The 18,856-nt window shown below is 50.6% G+C and overlaps 1 long non-coding RNA gene across 2 annotated transcripts; it reads left to right on the top strand.

The window, feature by feature from the left end:
- Positions 1-8,059: 8,059 nt before the first annotated feature.
- Positions 8,060-9,018, top strand: LOC121135375. 2 transcript variants are annotated; one of them, XR_005872516.1, is made up of 2 exons: positions 8,060-8,147; positions 8,443-9,018. It is a non-coding gene; the product is annotated as an uncharacterized LOC121135375 (long non-coding RNA). The 2 variants fall into 2 exon arrangements; XR_005872517.1 differs by having other exon boundaries at positions 8,111-8,222.
- Positions 9,019-18,856: the final 9,838 nt, after the last annotated feature.

Here is an 18,856-nt window from a genome sequence, read left to right as displayed (position 1 = left end):
CCTTTTCATATTACATTTTTCTTTATTTAGCAATATATCTATATTAGAAAGATGCACATGCTACATAGCTCAGTGGTGGAACTTTTGCTGACCCTGTGTGTGGCCTTAGGTTTGAGGCCCAGCATCACAAAAGGGAATGAATGAATGAATGAATGAATGAATGAATGAATGAAAACTGCAAACCCAGCAAAATGCTAAGTAACTACGAGTTGAATGGAACCAGATGATGTTATCTGGCTGACACCAAATTGCTACTAGTGGAGAGATGACCAATTAGAGCCGATCTTGTCTGAGACAGGCCTCGGGATGCTGCCCTGTGCTGGGGATGACTCAGTTCTCCCCCACTTTTCTCTGTCTGAGTTACTGCCTACTTCTGTTTGCACAGTGGGCTGTTACATCATCTGGACCTCACTTGGCTTCAATGCATCATTTACACGTTAAATCCGCCTCTGTTCTCTCCTTGCTCACCAGCAGCAATTAAAAAGGACTACCCCACGCCAGCACAACCGTAGACACAAATGCAAACTTGGGCCGTGAGATCACATGTCAACAGTAAATTGTAAGTTGGTCATGCTGACAGGGCTGATCATGATTGCAGTAGCGAGCTTACTATTCAAGACACCAAGTCTCATACTCATGGCTCTTTCTTTTCTTTTAAAGACAAGGTCTCTCTTGTATATCCTAGGCCTGCCTTGAACTTCCTATGAAGATGAGGATGACCTTGAATTTATGATTCTCCGGTCTCTACTTCCTAAGCTCTAGGAATGTACATTACCATCCCTGGTTTATATGGTGCTGGGAATTGAACCCATGGCTTCATGCATGCTAGGCAAACACTCTACCAACTGAGCTACATCCTCATTCTACACATGATGTCTTATTTATTCTTCTCCAAAGGCCAGTGAAATAAATATAAGCCATTTTACAGATCAGAAAACTCAATCTTGAGCTGCACCTGATGTCATAGACCTGAAATCTCAACTACATATGAAGGTAAGCAGAAAAATTTTGCAAATTCTTGGTTGCAAACTCAAAGTAAAAAGCAGTCTGAGGGGCCAGGTGGTGGTGGTATACTCCTTTAATCCCAGCACTCGGGAGACAGAGGCAGGCAGATTTCTATGAGTTCAAGGTCAGCCTGGTCTACAAAGTGAGTTCCAGGACAGCTAGAATGTTAAACAGAGAAACCCTGTCTGTAAAACAAAACCAAAAACCAAACCAAACCAAACCAAAACAAAACAAAACAAAAAATATAACCTCAAGTTTTAGCCAGGTTTTGGTGGTGCAGTTTAATCCCAGCACTTGGGAGGTGGAGGCAGGCTGAATCTCTGTGAGTTTGGGGTCAGCCTGGTCTACAAAGTGAGTTCAGGACAGCTAGAGCTACACAGAGAAACCCTGTTTCGAATACCCTAAAGGGGGAGGACTGAGGATATACTATAGCTCTCCCTCTAATCCCCAGAATCAAAATCCCCTTTCTCCTGATAACCAAAAGACAGAAAACACTGCCCAGTTTTAGGGGCACTGAATAACTAGCCAAAGTTTAGGAAATGATGTCACAATTTGAAGCTTTTAGTCTAATTCTGAGAACCACTAGGGCTGGTGAGTAACAGGGCCAGGGACCCAACTATGGTCTTTGCCATCAGTTCCTGGCATCGGGAGTTCCCTCTGGCTAGATCTGGAATGAACGGGGCCTGAGGCTGTGGGAGGAAGGGAAGCAAGGTAGGCATGTCCCTGTTGGAACCTGGATTCCCGAAGTACTTAGTTCCTGTGGTCCTGGAGCAAAGCACCTCACCTTCCTCATGTGACCTGGACTCCTCTCATACAAATCAAAGTGAACAAGCACACACACTGCAATGCCATTTAGGAGATAATGGCCTATGTCCATGACTGTAACAATCACTCTGTTTTGGGTGCTGGCAGAGGACTCAGGGTTCTGCATGATCTTGCAGAGTCCTTGGCAGGCCAGCCTGGGCTTGGGACTGGCAGTGCTGAAGATGGAGCATGTGGGACTAGGCATGTGTAGTTTAGTGGCAGGGCACTTGCCTAGCCCTCGGCGCTGCCCCCCCCCCACGCACACACAGAAAAGCACACTCAGGGCCATTGTTCCCTGCAGCACCCACCTCTTCCCCTCCTGCCTCACTTCCTCCCCCACCATCTCTGTTCCTGCTGCCCTTTGCTTATTCCCGGTTCTGAGCCTCTTGGCACCTGAAACGGGAACTGCATCTCCAGAAGAGACACAGGGCAGCCAAGCAGGCCTGGAGTCGGGGCTTCCCGCCAAACCTGGATCCCAAGTCACCGGCAGACCTGAGCGTCATTGGGTTTCCTGGCATCAAGCAGATCCCTGATTCCAGTCCCAAGATGGATGCCCTGGCGGTCGTTTATGATAGGGGCTGGGCGGGTAGTTGTCCAGGAAGGTCACCCAAACACATCAGACTGAGTCCCAGGCCCCTGCATGGCTTCTCCAGGCCAGAGACTCCAGAAAAGGACCCCAGAGCTCAAGGATACATCAGAGGAGGACAGTGCCCTGCTCCCCATTCCAGGTCCGGGTCTGAGGATGCCAACACACTGTCTGACAAGCCAGTCAGCACCCTCTGCCCCAGCCTGGGTTCCACACAGCAGTCTGTTTTTGCTCTTCCTAGTCTAACACAGTTGGCTGTAGAAGCTAAGCTCCAGTAGCTCAAGCAGCATGCCAGTCACTAGCCAAGCTCAGGTAAGTGGCCCCACCTTGCAGTTCCTAGAACAGTGGCCATTTGACTCCCTATGAGCAGGTGCATTCGTAGGAGGGGGTTCCCAGTCTTTCACCTGGGTATGGCGTCTGCTAGACACTAAACTTTTCCTACCTAAAACATTTACTTTCTTACATTACAAAAAAAATCATCTATTGTAGAGACGCAATTGTCCTCACTCCTGTGCCCGTCTTACCTTATTTATATTTTCTCTGCTCTGGGCTGTACTGGTGACCCTGCTGTTTCTCCATCTGTCCCACCACAGGGCCGTTGCATGGGCCATCTTTGCCTGTGCCTCTCTCTGCCCAGGTGCCTACACCCCTCCTGCCTTTGGGGGCTTTTCGTTCATGTCACCATTTCTAGCAACTGTACGTTAAAAAGCTTCCATGGCACCTGGGCCGCCCTCGTCGCTTCCCGTTCCCACCACCGTCCTCTGTGCTCTGGTCCATCTGTTTGTTTATTGCCTTTGCTTCCCCACTAGGCTCAGATGGGCAGAGGTCTCTGTTGTGTTCACTACTATCTCTAATGGCTAGAAATGTCACCCAGTAGACCATGCCTCTGTATTTGCTGAATGAATAGTTTCACCGCAGAAAACTTCACTGTAGAGAACCTGTTTCTACATAAAAACACAAAGAAGTAGAAAATTCCTAGAAGGTAGGCATGGTGGCACATGCCTGTAATCCCAACGCCCAAGAGGGAGAGACAGGAAGATAGGAGTTCAAGATCATCCTCAGTTACATAGTGAGTCCAAGCTGGCCTATAAGGCGCTCTAAAAACGACAAAGCAAGGCTAACTGCTGGGGTGCCTGCCTTCCACCCCTCCACCCCTGGAAGCAGAGGCGGGCAGAGGGCTGAGTTAGAGGATAATCGGGTCTAATAAAGGGTCCCGGTCAGCCAGGGAGTCCCTGTCTCAAACAGACAAAAACCAAATAAAAGGGGCCAGAGAGATGGCTCAGTGGTTAAGGACACTGGCTGTTCTTCCAGAGGTCCTGAGTTCAATTCCCAGCACCCACATGGCAACTCACAACTGTCTGTAACTCCAGTTCCAGGAGTTCTGACACCCTCACACAGACATATATTTAGGCAAAATATGAATCCAAATAAACAAACAAAATGACCAATAAGATGCCTGGACTCCACCACTCTTCCAGACGAGCTCGCAGTTTCTGGAAACCATTCAAGAGGAAGCCAAATGGCCTTTAGGGGAGGGATTACGGAAAGATGTGTCGAACTGAGGTAAGATTAAGAATTCCCTGTTCAGCAGCCTGGCTGTGGTGGTGCATGTCTTTAATCCCAGCACTGGAAAGGCAAGAGGCAGGAAGAGGCAGGAGGAAGCAGGAGGCAGGCAGATCTCTGTGAGTTTGAGGCCAGCCTGTTCTATAAAGTGAGTTCCAGGATAGCCAGGGCTACGCAAAGAAACCCTGTCTCTAAAAAAAAAAAATCTATCTATATCTATCTGTTTAATTGTATATTCCCTGCTCTAGAAGTTTGCAGAACATCTGTCTACTTCCCTAGTTAGTCTCTGGAATTTTGAGACCATAGATGACTCTTCTAACATGAGGCTTTTCCCTTGGTCCTCTGCCCTGGGTGGGGAGCCCTACGACCCAGAAGGCTTGGGAAACGGGGTGGAGTGGAACCACCCATCAGAGCCAAACAAGACTGCCTCACGAGGAAACAGCAGAGGCCTGCTCGGGGCTTAGCACACAGACGTGGGTGGAGTGCAGCCAGCTTTCGGGTGCACCAACCCGAGTTTATTTGGGGAATGCAGTCCCAATAGACACGGGAACCCCAAATGGGTCCCCTCCACCTACTACACATCCCGAAACTCCACCATGAGAGCCATTTAGGTTTCTGAAATTTCTGAGACAGGGTTTTGCTGTGTAACTTTTTAAAGTCCAGGCTGGTGTCCAACTAAAGGTAGTCTTTCTGCCGAAGTTTCTCACGTGCTAGGATTACAGGTGAGGCACTAGAGCTAGCAAGTGCTATGCTTTTAGCGTGCGTGTATGCGTGTGTGTCTGTGTGTGTGTGTGTGTGCGTGTGCATTATATGCGCATGCATGACTGTGCACACCGAGGTGTGGGTGGAGGCTGGAGGTTAACCTGAGGTACCATTGCTTGTTCTATTTATTTATTTATTTATTTATTTATTTATTTATTTATTTGTGGTTTTTCTAGACAAGGTTTCTCTGTATTGTTTTGGAGGCTGTCCTGGAACTCGCTCTGTAGACCAGGCTGGTCTTGAACTCACAGAGATCCGCCTACCTCTGCCTCCCGAGTGCTGGGATTAAAGGCGTGCACCACCAATTCCCGGCTCATTGCTCTCTCACTAGACCTGAGGCTCCTGCTTAGGCAGAAGGACTTGGCACCCCAGGACTCTGTCCTCTGGCTCCTGAGTTCTGTGGTTACAGGTGGTCACATCGCCTTTATTTCCTGGTGCTGGGGTTGAACTCAGATCCTGCAAATGCTTTAAGGACTGAGCCATCTCCCCAGTCCTAGTCTCCTGCTTTTAAAAACGGGGTTGATAGTGGCTTGGGAATAGACTGCTTGCTGGCAGAAGAAAGGCTCCAGGTCAAGGCCCTAGCACCTTCAAACAAATGAGAAAACCCAAACCAGAATCTGCTGCAGGGAGGGCCGCGTAAACCAGGTCTGAATTTGCATGTCATCCCTGACAGTGGGTGTAGGCTGAGGTGAGGGGAAACGGGGACACTGCTGGGAAAGGTGGTGACCTCAGAGTGGTGTTCTCCGTGACAGGAGTCCTCAGGATTGTGGCCTCCAGACAATGGCTGCTGCCTCGTGGATAACCCCCAGTGTGGGCCCTAGCCCTTATCTGGGGCAGGAAGTGGCTATGGGAAGCCTGAACCAATGAGAAACTCCCTCAGCGCAGTGTTTCCTCAGGACTCATCTTCACAGAAATAGGTTACTGGGGCATCTCACCTATGAGGACATTAGGGGAACTTCTTGAGGGTTCACTGAAACAGGCCACACGAGCATCCTAGCTAAGCAAATTCGGAGGCCACAGTCATCAATTCGTCGTCTTAGCCTGCGGCAGGCAGGCCTTGTCAATCCATCAAGAGGGATGGAACCCTTTGTCCAAAGTGTTCCAGTCACTGCTGCTCTATCCGGGGTTACCCACGAGTCCTGGGTCTGGGGACGCATGACTAGAATCCCAGAGCTTGGAAGGCTGCAGGAAAAGGATTGCTGTGAATCCAAGGTCAGCTTGGGTTACATAGGGAATTCCAGGCCAGTCTGGGATACACGTATGTTCCAGGCTAGCCTGCAGTACACAGCAAGACCCTGTTAGTTTTGTAGGCTGGGAGCTGTGACCCAGGTCTGAGGTTTTGTGTCAGGACAGTAGGGCCAAAAAAAAATAGAAAAGTGCCCACGTGTGACATGCCGGGCAGAAGATGACATGCCAGCCCTACATGTCAACAAGCAGAGTGTGAAGAAGCCCCGGGGTGCTGAGTGACCTTATAAAATTTGGACTTTCTGAGTTCCATGAGTCAGCTGGGCAGCACTGGACAGATGTTAGGAAGCCCAGGGCCCAGACGGGTAGCTGACTCCTCATGTCCATTTGAACCTTCGGCCTCAGGGCCTGTCCTAGGCTGATCCCATAGTACCAAGAATGGTGTCTTTGCTGGGTCTATGACATGGGTGACACATATGTGTCCTGTCTCTTGGATTAACCATCCAAGGTACAGATGGCAGAGCTAACACAGCCGAACAAGTCTGCCTCAGGGTGGTCCCTGCTCTGGACAGGTCATCTCTACTTCATATTCCTGATCCATTGCTGAGGAATCTGACCCAGAAATAGCTTTGTGAAGCCTCGGTTTCTTCATCCATTAAGTGGGGATGATACCTTCTCCTGAAGCAATGCCACAAGAATGGGCTGGACTACTTCTATAAAACACTTGGCATGATGCCCGACACACACCAGGTGTTCACACAGGACAACTGGCAAGGTGACCTGACTGGGAGACTTTTCCAGCTGTAAGAGACCAGTCTGTGAACCCATACCTTCCTGTGGGAACTGCTACCTCATGCCTATTGAGTAGACACCAGAACCAGAATACATTGGCCAAACTTGCCAGGGGGGGTGGGGGGGTGGTGAGAAAATTCTTCTCTATGTGGGAAATGGCAGAGGGTGTTGTTCTCAAGTATTCCTTAGCCAGGCCTCAAGTGCCCTGTAGCCTCCCCTGGTGTGTGTGTGTGTGTGTGTGTTTGAGTGTGTGCTCACTGGAGTGTGACTGAGGCCCCTCCCTGTCCTGTCTTCTCAGAGAAACTCTGGGACCAGGGTGAGTAGCCTCAAAATGTTCCCAGTTGGAAACAGACAGGAATGTACCTGCCCACTCTGCCCGGACCTGTACCCCAGGCCATCTGCTGGTCCTCAGTCCCACGTGCCCACTCATATCTCCAGAGAGGAATGGGAGGCTCTGGGTGGGAGGATGTTTGGTTGTTGTCTATGTTAATTTGCTTACTTTTATTTTGAGACAGGGTCTCACTAAGTTGCCCAGGCTGACTATGAGCTCGTATTTCTCCTGCCCCAGTCTCCCAAGTATCTGAGCTTAGGCCTGTATTCCCTCCCAGGCCCGGCCAGTGTCAGTGGTCTGTTGTTTGTTTCTCTCATGATTTTCTCGGTGAATGGATCCGAGATCCCTTTCTGCAGTGCTTTTTATTGCCAGCTGCTGCTTTTCATCCTACATCAGGGAGCAGTAGCCCATTACAGAGCTTGCATCCAGCATGCGTGAGGTGCTGGATCCTAGTCCTAACCCTAAAACAAACAGGAATCTGGGGCTTTGTGTTGCTTGGCGAAGGACTTGAGGCTGGATCTCATTAGTAACCATGATTTGCATTAAAAAAAAAAGTCACGCCGGGCGTTGGTGGCGCACACCTTTAATCCCAGCACTTGGGAGGCAGAGGCAGGCGGATCTCTGTAAGTTCGAGACCAGCCTGGACTACCAAGCGAGTTCCAGGACAGCCTCCAAAGCCACAGAGCTGTCTCGAAAAACCAAAAAAAAAAAAGTCAGAATAGCAGGCCACGCTGGTCTAATGTCAAGTTCTAGCAGGTCTACATAGTGAGACACACACACACACACACACACACACACACACACACAAGCATGCACGCACAAACAAACCCAAATAGCACAATAAACACTATTGGACTCCACCCCTCCAACCATGAACCCAGAGCCAGGAACATAAAGGCGAGGAAGGGCTCTAACCAGGTGACGTGAAACCAGGTGACAAGGCCTCAGGGTTGCACTGCAGCTGCGAACGCAGCAGGCTTCCTGCACCTATCTAAACTGACATCAGCCTAGGGCTGGGCGGGTCCATTGCTCAGGCTCTAGTCAGCTTCCTTGTTCCTCAGTCCTTGGAAACCTCAGTCACCGCCTGAGAGAATCCAGACCTATCTCCTCCTATCTAAGGTAGCTAGCTGACCTTGAGGAAGCTCAGGCCCGTGGCCCCAGGGGGTGGTGGTGGGACCCGGGCCAGATGGAAAGGTAAGTGACCAGCAAAGGTGACTTTTTTCCCCCACATCCGTGTCACTGCTGAATCGGAGTCCTTTGGAGGACGAGGAGGATGTGGGTTTCTGAATAGTCCCCAAGGCCCCGGGAAAGAAGGCAAGAAAAGCTGAGAGGAAAGCCCAGCAGACACGCCTGTGTCCCCACCTGTGTGGTCCCCTCCCTTTCTCAGACCTCGGTCTTCCTGCTGTGACCACAGGTGCCACCACTCCCACTCCATACTGCTCTCAAGTACCTGCGCTGAGGCAGACCTGCCCGGACAGTGCCAGCGACTGGCTGAGGCCAGCAGCTCTCCTCACCGGGGACTCCATTGCAGACTGGAAGGGCTCTTGACATTTGGGCTGGGACAGTTCTTTGGGTGTGGCTCTGCCTAGCCCTGTTCAGCAGATAATGACACCTCCTCCGGCCTAATAATTGAAAAGACTTCTTGCAGGGTGGGGCAGGGGAGAGGATGCTGATAATGCCAGCACTTGAGAGGTCGAGGCTGGAGAAGTATCAAGCTTCAGGCTGGCCAGAGCTACACAATGGCCTTCAGAAGTCAACAGCCAAAGGGTCCCTGTCCTGGTGAGGATGGGGGCAGGACTCCCATCCAGACGCTCTAGGACCCTGCCACTGCAGACCCCTGGTGAGATCCTAATACAGTCCATCCAGTGTCAGCTCGCTGAGAATGGCCACGGAAGTGTATCCTGTCTCAGGCATTATTCCCTTTTGTTGCCCCCTCATGAGGTGGAGTTGGCCCAGGCTGCTTGTTGAATGAAATACAGTGAAAGCAATACTCTTTGGGCTCCAAAGTTAAGTGTCCGCCCCTGCCCCCATGCTTGGTGTGTGAACCCTCTTCGTTGTGGTGAGGAAGCCCAGGCCACATGGCAGGGCCACACAGAGATGTCCAGCTGGTGCTCAGTGCTGGTCGTCACCAGCACTAATAGCCAGACACGTTTGTGAAGGAGCCACGGGGATTCCAGCTGCGGCCCTGATGGCTTTTCTCAAAGGACAGACCCAAGAACCTATAGGTCAGAGTTTGACTCTCTTGAACAGGAAGCCAGGAGAGTTTCTGCTGCAGGTCAGAAACCACTGAGCTTTTGGCCCAGAAGGTCCTGTGATTACAGTGGTGGTCTCAGAGGCCGTGTGCAAAGTGGAGAAGCCAGGGGTAGGGAGGTCAGTGACGCGGCTCCTGCCCTGCCCAGACCTTTGTGCAGAGAGGCTTAGGCAGGGAGGTGAGGGCAGAAGGTGAGAGCAGGGCGCTGGGAAGGGCGCCAGGGAGCCCAGCTGGGGAGGGGGAGGGGCTCAGGCCTGCAAGAGATGCCCAAGCTTCGAAGCTGGTGGGGCAGTTTAATGAGACCCTGTCTCAGAAGGAAAAGACACTGAAGGCTGGGCCGCAGTTCCGTGAGATCCCAACCTATGGAGAGGGAATACCTGGCCCAGTTACAGTGCTACCGCAGAAGCAGGGGAATGACTCCCAGGAGAGACCTGCACACATGGATACTGTGGCAAGGATGTCCTCACACCCGCACATACCCCCACATACACACATTCACACACACATACACACACACACTCATACATACTCACACCCGCACATACCCCCACATACACACATTCACACACACACACACACACTCATACATACTCACACCTGCACATACCCCCACATACTCCCACATACCCCCACATACACACTCATACATACTCACACCCACACATTTACTCCCCACATACATATACACATGCTCACAATTCACACTCATACATACTCACACCTGCACATACCCCCACATTCACACTCATACATACTCATACATACTCACACCCACACATTTACTCCCCACATACTCCACACACATTCACACCTATTTCTGTGAAGATGAGTCCTGAGGAAACACTGCGCTGAGGGAGTTTCTCATTGGTTCATACACGCATTCACACCTAAACATACTCACACCTGCACATACCCCCACATAGACACACACATACACACGCATTCACACTCATACATACTCACACTCATACATACTCACACCCACACATACCCCCACATACACACACATTCACACCTAAACATACACCCACACATTTACCTCCCACATACTCCTACACATTCACACACACGTACTCACACACGCATTTACACCTATACATACTCACACATGCACATACCCCCACATACACACACACTCATACACACATATTCACACATTCACACACGTACTTACACACACATTTACACCTTGAAGACTAATAATAATAATAAAATAAAATTCAAACACACACAAAGCATAGAAAAAGAAAAATTTAAAACCAGGGAGACAAAAGACAAAAGTTTTCCATTTCTTCCCGTTCAAATTGTCTCTAGTGCTCAAAGCTTAGGCTGTCTCACTTTTCCGGGCCAGCCTGTGGTGCCGAGAGGCCTCTGATTCAGCTCCCCCGCCCCAGCGGAGCCTGTGACTGCTTGGCGTTTGCCTGTGACTGCGTGGCATGTCTCTTGTTGGACTGTTGTTTCAGGCTGTGGGTTAAACCTGACGCCTCGTGCTTGCTAAGCCCACTCTGTGTGTGAACCACGCCTTCCTCTGCTCCTTGATGTGCCCACTTCACACTGTTTCCGTGTTCAAGTACCCTGCTGACCAGATGGTTCTTTTTAGCCTGACTTAAATCATTTTTTTGTTATTGTTGAAGAACTAAATAATTTTGAGGCTGATTCTACTGCTGTTTGAAACTACTTAGCCTAGATTGACCTAGAAGTTACCATGACCCATGTGGGCCACCACAGGTATGTACTACCATGCCAGGCCAAGAGTTAAATGTCTACGTTCCTTTAAACACAAATATTGAATTATTTTATATATGTTTATGGGTGTTTGCCTATGTGTCTATGCATGCCTGGTGTTCTGGGAGGGTACAGAGTCCCCGGAACCATCACCCCGGTGCTGGTGACCCAACCTCAACACAGTCTGCAGCTCCATCCGGGGCTGTTTTTTGTTTTTCCAGACAGGGTTTCTCTGTATAGCCCTGGCTGTCCTGGAACTCACTCTGTAGACCAGGCTGACCCCAATCTCACAGAGATCCGCCTGCCTCTGCCTCCCGAGTGCTGGGATTAAAGTTGTGTGCCACCAACGCCAGGCTCGTCCCTGTTTCTTTGTACGTGTTTTTACTTTTGTTTTTTCCAGATAAGATTTCAAATATCCCCTGGCATTGGTGGCACACGCCTTTACTCCCAGCACTCGGGAGGCAGAGGCAGGCAGATCACTGTGAGTTCGAGGCCAGCCTGGTCTACTGAGCAAGTTCCAAGACAGCCTCCAAAGCCACAGAGAAACCCTGTCTCGAAAAACTAAAAGAACCACAAACAAACAAACAGGATTTCAAGTGTCCCAGGCTGGCCTTTAACTCAGTGGCCGAGGACAGAGGACGGCTCTCCCACCTCCACCTCCCAATGCTGGGATTTCAGGTGTGCACCACACTGTTCATGCTTCACTGAGCATGAAGCCCGGGGCTTCCTGTCTGTTATACAAGGATTCTACCGGCTGATCCCAGCATTTAAACTGGCTTTTTGTTTGTTTGTTTTTTGGCTTTTAAAGACAGGGTTCCTCTGTGTAGTGCTGGCTGGCCTCAAAGTCAGGTACTTGCCTGCCATTGATTCCCTTGGGCTTAAAGGCATGCGACACCACACCTGACTGTTTTTTTAAAGACAGAGTCTTGGGTACCCCGATCTAGCCTTGAACCCCCTGCACAGACAAGGGTGACTTTGAACTCCTGCTCCTCCTGCATCCACCTCCCATGTGCTGTGATTTCTTTCTTTTCTTTTTTTCTTTTCTCTTCTGGGGAGATGCTTGGGATTGAACCCAGGACTGTGGACATGATAAACATGGGCCTTCCTACTGAGACACACCCGCTCGGCTACCCTGCTTAGCTCCACCCCCAACCCTATGCCTGAGACAATCTTCTGCCATCAGAGGGAGTTGAGGGAGGTGTTGCTCTGCTGAGGGCACAGCTGGATTTACTCTCTGAAGTCCTGTCAAGCTGCACACTTAGCGCTCATCTCTCTGTGTGTGCAGCAAGTTTCAAGTGCACTTTAAAAAGATATATACCGGGAGATGGTGAAACTAGTCTGTATTTTCTTCTCCGAGTTACAATTTTGTTATTCACATGTGAGCCCTGAACCCACCTGTGGTTGGGAAAGAGCTAATTTTACTCTTCCCATATGGGCCGCCACTTGCCCCGACACCATAATAAAAGAGTCTGTCTTCTCCCGGTAGTTACAGTTGCCTCTGTCATATGGTGAGTTCTCCTGTTGGCGCTGTTCCATGACTGTGCCCCGCCCCCATCGAATCTCCATAGCCTGACGCCAAAGCCTTTCTGTCTTACTTTCTTTAAAAAGATTAACTATCTAATGGGGCACAGTGGCACCTGCCTGTCTGCCACTTGGTGAACAGGAGGCCTGGATTACTTTCTTGAGGGAGTCTTAGAAGAAAACATAATCTCTCAGTGGGTCCTGTCAGGCACTCAAAACTCTGTTGACATTGTTTGATCATTGACTCCTAAAATCTTCATTACTGTTCTTTTACTCATATTTGTTTATTTTTAAACGTTATTTATAAGACGAGGAGTGATGGCACACACCTTTAGTTCTAGGGAATAATTAGGTCTTGGGAGGCAGAGGCAGGCAGATCTGAGTTCAAGGCCAGCTTGGTCTACAGAGTGAGCTCCAGGGCAGTCAGGGTTACACAGGGAAACCCTGTCTCAAAAAACAGAAAAACCAACAAAAAATTTTAGTTTTTAAGTAACTACTGCTGCATGTTAGGTACTGCGTGCTTGCTTAGGGCCTGGAGCCTTGAGCTAGGTCCAAGAATGGTGGATCACTTGCCAGCAGTAAGGCCTGGGTCAGTGGCTTCACCTTCCAAATAATTACATCCTCCTCCGCCTCTTTTTCTGCCAGGGCCTCCTCCAGCTACGGAGAGTCATGTGTGACAATGCACACAAAAGCATGAACTCATAAACGACAGTTCCTCTTCGTGGGTAATAACGATACAGATGACATCAGACACACCGCTTCCTTTCCCTCAGTAACTCAGTCAGTCCTTTCATATAGCCCAGGCTGGTCTTGAACTCACTCTGTAGCTAAGTGAGTTCTGTGCCCATTAGCTGGCCTATGACTTGTGATCTGTTTACCTCTGCTCCCCAAGTGGGGTTCCTGGCTTGAGTCACCACAACCTATGACCTGTTTTGCTCAGTGACTTCACCCTGTGCACAGCTTGGAGAGGAGAGGTGGGGAGGGACATTGTAACCTTGTGTCTGAGTTTTCAGTCCATACTTTTAGGTGGGAGCCTCAGGAGGGACAGCTTCCACTATCCAGAGCAGAATGGCAGTGCCTGTTCTGAAATAGCAGAGTGAGTTAGGAAGGTGTGAACAAGGAAACAGAACAGAAGAAAAATAACTAAGTCAGGTGTGGGTGGTGAACGCCTGTCAGGACAGCACTTAGGACGCTGAGGCAGGAGGATCACCATGAACTTGAAGACAGCCAAGGCTACAAAGTGAGACTAAGTGGGGGAGGGGTTGGAAGACAGGGGTAAGGGAGGGAATATGGGGAGAGACGATTAACACTACAGGTCATTTAAGGGTCAAATGGAAACCTACTATTGTAGAAACTTCCTGAAAAATATATGTGTGAAAAAGAATGGGAGTCACCAAATAACAGGGGAGACAATGCCCATCTAGATATCATTTGCCACCGAGTGAAATCTCCCATGTGGGCAATAATGAGTCATTGGCCAGAGGGGCTCCATGGGAACCCCTCTATCTCAAGCTATTGCCAAGGCTATTGGCTGCACCCCCACAAACTATGGTAAGGCCCTACTGCTAAAGACAACACTTACATATCTCAGTAGACATGGAGAAGTTGAGCTGGTGCCTAATTAAAGCCTTCACCCCTGCTGACTAGTGTTCCTGGCTAACAGAAGAGAAAGGTAACCACCAGCCCAGCTACAAACTCTTTGATCCACAACGGTGACCTGCCTTTAAGATACACTGATGCAGTAGCGGCCCTAAAGTTGTGGGGGTGACCAATCGCTATCTGATTGAATGTGAGGCCCACTGCCTGAGATGGAACACATACCTGACCCTCGGGTGGCCAAGAACCAGAGGCTGGATGGGCCTAGGGGACAACCAAACACTATTGTTCTGCTAAAGGAACACAGCAGTAAAATGACTCCTAGTGAGATTCCGCTGCACCCATAGGTCAGTGCCCGGCTCAGCCACCATCAGAGAAGCTTCCCGTTGCAGTAGATGGGGACAGATACAGCGACCCACAGCTGGAACACATAGTCCTAAATAGGATGCCTTCGTCAAACTCCTTTCCTCAGGGCTCAGGGAGCTGTGCAGAAGAGGAGGGAGAAAGATTGTAAGAGCCAGGGGGGATGGATGACTGCAAGGAAACAGTGACTTTCAGACAGCATGGGACTGATGTACGCATGGACTCACAGAGACTGGGGCAGCACACGCAGGGTCCCTGCACCGTTCAAGACAGACAGGGTCCCAGCACCGAGAGGATGGGTGGACATGGACTCCCTCCCTTAGCCAAGAAGCTGTCTGCAACTGACACCTTCTTACAGGGGGAAAAATATGCTCCCCAGCGGAGTCTCACCGGGTATGTTAGCCACATGTAAGGGCAGGCTCCATGCCCAACAGTAGGTGGTCCACACAAAACAAACGCGATAGCATTTTTGTAGGTTTGGGGTTTTTTGGTTGTATATTATGATTTCTGGTTTTGTGGAGGTTTTTTTGTTTGTTTGTTTTTTTGAGACAGGGTTTCTCTGTATTGTTTTGGAGGCTGTCCTGGAACTCGCTCTGTAGACCAGGCTGGCCTTGAACTCACAGAGATCTGCCTGCCTCTGCCTCCCCAGTGCTGGGATTAAAGGCAAGCGCCACCAACACCCAGCTGTTTTTATGGATTTTGTGTGTGTGTGTGTGTGTGTGTGTGTGTGTTTTGTTCGCCTGTTTGTTTTCTAAGGAGAGAAAGAAAGGGCATGGGATTGGGTGGGTGGGGAGGATCTCGGAGGATTTGGGGAGGGCAATTGCTATCAATATGAAAACAATAGAGTGGGGCATCGGGAGGAGGACAGCTGCCTGGCTAATGAGAGACTGGGCCCAGGGCCTCCTGCAGGAACTAGGAAAGAGTTCTGCTACCCCAGCCTCTTCAGGGTGTTTTTCCTAAGGATTAGGGCAGAAGGGACTTTCTGAGTGTGTTGACTCAGGCAGATTGGAATCTCATTTTCAGGAAAAACTGGTCTGTCTGGGGCTGCATCTTCTTCCTAGAAGCTTGAGTATGGGGCCAGTGGTGGAGTCTGCCAGGTCCCAGCCCTTGGGGACTCCAGGGAAAAGGACCAGGAGTTCAAAGTCATCCTCTGCTTAATTAGTGAGTTTGAGGCTAGCCTTGGCTACAAGAGCCCTTGTCTCAAAATATAAATAAAATAAGTTGCTAGTCCTAGATCCAGGCGCTCGCTCTTAAATCAATTAATAAACATTGCTGATGGGAGAGCTCGGCTTCATGACTTACACTTGTAATCCCACACTCAGGCTGGGGCAGGAGAACCGCTACACGATCAAGGCTAACCTGGGCTATATATCAAGGACCACGGCTGATGGGCTATGTAGAAAGACAGTGGTCTCCAAAAACCCAAATCAAAACCAAAGCAAAATGCAAAAGAAACTGGGCTCCGTGTCTAAGAATGTTGTCTAATACACGCAGCGGTCAAAGAGATTGGTGATGGCTTCTCCAGCTCCGCCCAGTGTGAGAGGCTACCACCAGCGAGGCCCTCAGCCTCTAGGTTTTGATGTGTTCGGATGCAGGTGTGTATGTGTCTTGCTGCTACTGGGGAGGTCAGGTGACAACTTTTGGGTGTCAGCCTTCACTGTTTACCTCGTTTGAGGCTTTGTAACCAAGTCAGCTGGCCCTTGCACTCCAGGAGTCTCTCTCCTGTCTGCCTCCCGTTTCCTGAGGGGAAAATGGGGGTTATAGACTCTTGTGCTACTGTGCCTGGCCTTTATTTGGTTTCTGGGATCTGAACTCAAGTCCCAGACTTCTGCAGGAAGTGCGTTTCCCCATGGGGCCATCTCCCTAGTCCTCTTCCTCCTGTCTGCTCAGTTCAGGCTCTGGATTGTCCCGAGCGCGCACACACACACACACACACACACACACACACACACACACACACACACACACACACACTGTTTTCATGAGCTCCTGCAATGCCAGGGCTGGAAGGAGATACACAGGGGCATGGGCACAGGGGGAGCCCCAGGAATGTCCGTGGATCCTAGAGGCCCCAACTGTGAAGGAAGCAAAACACAGTCATTGTTGCAGAGCTCCAGCAGGGACTGGATTCATGTAAGGCCACCAGGAGTGCAGGCGGGGATGCTCCCCCCCCCCCGCTAAGGACAAATAAAGGCCAATTTCCTTGGGATCCTCTGGCCTCCGTAAGAGTTGGGGCCAGGCTTCTTTCAAAAGGCTAAGCTAGGCTCACTCAGTTGCCTTGATGACTACCTGCCTCCATAGCTGTGTCCCTTCAGCTATTTACACAGAGAACCCTGTCTCAAAAAACCAAACCAAACCAGAAGAATAAAAAGGGTGCGGTTCCATGGAGGTGCTCATGGGGCTGCTCTCGTACCCGTGAATATATGCTTGTTCCATGCCCATGGGTCTCCACAGACTGCTTAGCTGGGAGACTCCCAGGTTCTTCACTCAGTTCCCCTGCTCTGCCTGACTCCCCCCCCCGGGCCCAGCACTGGGTCTGTGCAGAGGAGAGAGATGGAAGATGGAATGCCCAGCTATGTGACCTGATCTCCACACCTTGCCTCAGTTTCCTCATTTGTGAAATGGCAACGCTGTATGTACCTCCCAGAGCAGGCCTTCAGTAACAGTTAACTCGGTACTGGGAATGTAGGTAGAGTGCCTAGCAAGTCCGAAGCCCTCGGTTCGACCCCATCCTCACTTAAAAGCAGGTGCACGCCTGTAATTTCAAGCAGGAAGGTAGAGGGAGCAGAATCTCAAGATCACCCCGAGTTCCAGGGCAGCTTGGGCTACAGGAGGCCATCTCAGAAAACGGCGAACAGTACTTGCCTGGTGGGAACTTCTAGGTGGGGTGTGTGTGGATGGGGGAGGGGGTCCATGGTTTGCTGGGTCTGCAGAGATGAGTCATAGCTTCAGGGCTCTGGGCCTGCCTGTCACCTCTGTGTGTCAGGAATGCTGAGCCGCCTTCAGTGCCCGCACAGCAGACGGTACACTGCAGGGGAAGAGTTCATGTCGCTCTTCCCTGAGGCTGAGACACAGGAGGTGACAGCCCCTGCCCTCCCCTGGGGTCCCGACATTCCCCTGCCCTGCTAGAGGTGGAGGTGACCTCAGTTCACCCCAGTCTTGAGAAGGGTGCTTGTGCTGGGACTGGCCCGGGGCTTCCTCTATCCGGAAGTTCAGTGAGGTGCTTAGGAGGCACAGCTCAGGCAGCTTGAGGGGAGATGAGGCCATACAGGGGTCAGAGTCAGCAGGGCGAGATCTTCCCATAAGGCTCAGGAGAGGAGGCATCAGGGAGTGACCAGCCTGTGTGTGTCAGATTTCAGGGGAATGCTTGGGGGGGGCGGCTGGAAGAAGCAGGGTTAGAAGGAACACAGCACAGGCAAAGCGTGGGGGTTCAGTCCCGACTGACCCAGTGACCTGAAGGCATGGGGCCGGCCTGGGCTTTCTGCTCGTGAGGGTGGGAGGACGAAGGACCTCAGGTGTCAGGGTGTCCGGCACCTTCTGCAGCCTGCCTGGGGGCTAGCTAGGAGACACCTACCTGTGCTTAGGAACCCACACTAGGGCAGACAGGCCGCTGGAAAGAGGGGCTTGAAAGCCTGAGAACCAACTTACCTTTCTTGGTAATTCCTAGTCCTCAGCCACCCCAGCTAAAGTGTGTGTGTGTGTGTGTGTGTGTGTGTACGTGAGCGTGCGCACTGGTGGTTGCGTGTGTGGGTGTGATTTGGGACCAAACCCAAAGCTTTGAGCACGATAGGTAAATACTTCACCAGTGAGCTGCATCCCAGCCTCATCTTGCTCCGAACAGCTGGGAGTCCGGGCGCATGTCCCAGGGCCTGATTCACACTGGGCATATCTTATCTTTAGCTGTGACCTTCAGAGACTCTGGTTCTCACACTGTCTTCCTGAAAAACCTATTTACATTAAACTGTCAATGACTCATACAGTTTAAAATGGAGTGACTATCAGGCCTGGGTATTCATAGGAATTATCCTGTGTGTGTGTGTGTGTGTGTGTGTGTGTGTGTGTGTGTGTAAGGTGATAACTACTGTTTGATTTGCTCATTCTCAAACAACTCAGGAGAAAACAAGGAATAGGATAGTGGCCCTCCCCTTTTATATTGTCAGCTTCAGCATTCCTGTCAGTACAGCATTCTTGAGGCTGAGGCAGAAGCATTGCCATGAGTTCCAGGCCTGGGACTGGGCTATTGCTTGGTTGGTACAGTGCTGGCCCCTGGTGTAGCTGAAGTCATGAACTCTATTCCCAGCATTCGATAAACCAGGTGTGGAGCAGACACCTGGAACCCTAGCAGTCTGGGGATGAGGCAGGAAGGTCAGAA

This window comes from Mesocricetus auratus, unplaced genomic scaffold, assembly GCF_017639785.1.
Source record: "Mesocricetus auratus isolate SY011 unplaced genomic scaffold, BCM_Maur_2.0 Super-Scaffold_4256, whole genome shotgun sequence".
NCBI classification, from domain to species: domain Eukaryota; kingdom Metazoa; phylum Chordata; class Mammalia; order Rodentia; family Cricetidae; genus Mesocricetus; species Mesocricetus auratus.
This window is presented reverse-complemented; position numbering and strand designations above follow the sequence as displayed.